Consider the following 3,128-nt stretch of genomic DNA (forward strand, 5'->3'; position numbering starts at 1 on the left):
AAATCTCCTAACAGAAAATATTCTGTTGATTCATGTATACAAGCATCTCTCTCTATCCATTCATTCATTCACTCTTAAAAAATTCAAATACTTACTTATCCCAGGTACTGTAGTCAGCACTGAGGTACAATTAAGGATAACATAGTGTCTTAGCTAACCTTCAAGGAGGCCCGCTGAGATCCTTACCTCCTGATTACACACCCTTGGGCATTTCCCTCCCACTTAAATCAGTCAGGGAGACATAGACGAGGAGGGACTGAAGCCTCCTCCCAACATCTTGAAAGCAGATCTTGCAGAGTCAGACCTCAGAGGGCACATGCCCTGTAAACACCTGAGTTCTACTTCACAAGACACGTGGGGCCAGAACCCAGCCAAGCTGCTCTGGGGTTCCTGACCCACACAATCTGCAAGATAATAAACATTTATGTTCTTAACCCATTAAAATTTGGAGTATTACTCAGCAGTAGATAACTAATATTCACAGCAAGCCTTAAAAAAAATTTCTCTTTGGTAAATAATCATTATTTACAAAAATAATCTTTATCTGTTTCTCTCAAGCTACCAGACTATTATCAGAAACCATATTCCTTGAAAATCGACTTGGAAGGCTAAACGAAGACGTGTGGTTGTCTTCTCCTGTTTCCCTTTTTATCCTGACAAAAACCTGAAGTCTTTAGGCAGGCTGGCTAGTCGGTCAGCCACCAGAGGGTCCCGTACCTTCCACTGAAGCAATCACTGGCAAAAAGAAAGGAATAAGCCATAATTATTTTAGACAACGCGTGATTTCCGCAAACTGTGTGGGCCCCCCATCCCTACTGCAGGAACAACCTGTAGGCTCTCTAGGCAAGGCGGAAGGATGAGCTATGCTGGGGCGTCTGCTAGTCGGGTCGCGCCGGCGTCTGCGGCCGGGTCTCCTCGGGGTCCCCCCCAGCGCGCCCCCCGGAGCAGCGGCCCGGAGCCACACTCACGTCCGCGCCTCTGCGCGCGGCAGCCTCAGCTTCCCCTCCTTTCTCCTTGGCATCCCCTCCATTCTTGCAGACGGGCTCACAGGTCACCGTGCCCGGGCACGGCCCCGAACGCTAGGCAGGCTTAAATCCTCGGTGTGCAGCCCTTGGGGAGGAGGGGGCCCGGATGGCGGGAGAACCACTCCCTCTGCAGCGAATAAAGCACCGCGGAAGCTGATGTTTTTCCTGGATCTTACAAGTAACTCGTTTCTCACTTCTTTCCGGGCCCTTTGTTCGAAAGCATCAGAGCGGGGTCTGAGGATTTCTGTTCTCTGGGTTTGATTTGCATTTTTGGATAAAACGAGGGTCAGAAGGCCGCAGGCCGCAATCCAGCATCTCTCTCCTTTAGCCCTCCAAGTTTACAGTGAAAGATTGTTTTTGTAACGGTTCCCGCCGCCGCCTCCTCGTTTTCTAAGAAAAGGTCACAGCGGTTTCTGGAGCCCGGGAACGCGGCGCAGAAATGCGGAGGAGAATTGCGGGATACTTTGCTGTGTCCCACAGTTAAAGACAGTCATGGGGAAACCGTTTTTCTCTTTCCTGGAAGGATCTTTCCTTTGACCCACAGGCCTTTTGAGAAACGAGAAGAGCACTCAGACAGTGAGGGTGTGGGAGTGTTTCTTACTGAGATTTCCCACCCCAGTGTGTCCTCCGCGGGTCCTGAATGCCGGCAGTCTGCGGGTCAGAGTGCCTTGCCAGCGGGTTTCTAGAGGAGAGGGGGAAATTCGAGTTCTCCTTTACCAAAGAACAAGACAGATTTATTTAAAATGTGAAAAAAAGGCGGGGAGGGAATAAATTTGCTCCATTTCATGAAGGTAGTTTAGGAAGGCCCTGCGTGTGTAGTGGGGATGTAGCTCAGTGGTAGAGCGCATGCTTAGCATGCATGAGGTCCCGGGTTCGATCCCCAGCATCTCCATTCCTTTTGCCCCCTTGCTGGGAAATAGCTTTCTTGCTTCCGGTCCCAGCCCGTTACCGCAGGATCCGAACATTAATCGTCTTGCTCCCCAGCACTTGCAGTCGGCTGGGTGTGCGCATGACCTCTCCGCTGTGAACTCTGCATCCACCTCGCGCCCGCAGCCCTTGCCTGTGATCGCGCACCAAGCGAATCCCGAGCGGCTTTGGTCCCTCCGGGCTCCAGGAAAAACGCGATTCACCCACGTAAACTCTGAACTGGAAGGTTTGGGGACGGGTTCGTATCTCGCTTAGTTTCGGGGCGGGGGCGCAGGGCGGCGAGCGCGCCGGGGGTTTCCACGCTGAGGCTCCGCGCGAGAGAGGAGATTTCTCCTGCGGACCCGCTGCGGACGCGCGGGGTGGACCCCGGTCCCGACCGTGACCTGCGCGCCGAGGTCCAGCCCCGCGAGCAGAGCAGGCGCGCTTCGCCCGAGTGCGCTCCGCGCTGGGTGCGCGCGCGCGGCGGGAGCCGGTTTGCAGTCTGCGGACTGTGGGCGCGGTGTCTGCGCGGTCGCCTCGGCCCTGCGCGAGAATCCGCTGCGCGTGGACCCGGCTGCTGCGGGTGAGGACGGTCTGTAGCGGCTCCTCGGTGTTCCTGCTCGGAGCGCTGCTGGCTCTCGGAACCGGGCGTCTCGTCTCTCGTGCTTCAGCCCCCGCCTCTCCACCCGGGACACCCGGGCGCACGAACAGGCGCAGGAACTGAGGAAACGGTTTTCCGTGGTTTCGGGTTTTCCCCTAGACAGGCCTCTGGCCGCTCTAGAGCCCCAGGGACCGCGGACGCGACCCGGGAATGTCCCGAATTCCTTGCAGGTGCGGGAAGCCCGGCCTAAACAGTGACAATGACTGTCCTTTGCGTCTGACTCTTCAACGCTTTGCTTGTGCTGCCCAAGTCCTTAAGGAAAAACCCCCATAAAATGAAGGTGTAGGCCTTGGGACGGGCCCATGGCCGTGGGGTGCCCTGCAGCTCCCACCCCGTTAGCTTCGGGGTCAAGCGCGCTTGCTCTTGCCAGTATGTGTGCAGGCCCTAACGAAATGCAACACTTGGAGCTGATGAAAACTAGCCGCGTGGCATCTACCAGCCGAGGGGTCGATGAGGACAGAGTCCACGGGCTTTCACAGCCGAGGCCGCCGCTGTGGGATCACGAGAGCCCTACGGAGCAACAGTAGCAAGTTTTT

The 3,128-nt window shown here is 55.7% G+C and overlaps 1 non-coding gene across 1 annotated transcript; it reads left to right on the forward strand.

Moving 5' to 3' along the window:
* The first annotated feature begins 1,845 nt into the window (after positions 1-1,845).
* TRNAA-AGC (transfer RNA alanine (anticodon AGC)) lies at positions 1,846-1,917 on the forward strand. Its single transcript has one exon. It is a non-coding gene; the product is annotated as a tRNA-Ala (tRNA).
* Positions 1,918-3,128: the final 1,211 nt, after the last annotated feature.

This window comes from Leptonychotes weddellii, chromosome 8 (genome assembly GCF_054177405.1).
Source record: "Leptonychotes weddellii isolate Sample4059 chromosome 8, ASM5417740v2, whole genome shotgun sequence".
Classification (NCBI taxonomy): Eukaryota; Metazoa; Chordata; class Mammalia; order Carnivora; family Phocidae; genus Leptonychotes; species Leptonychotes weddellii.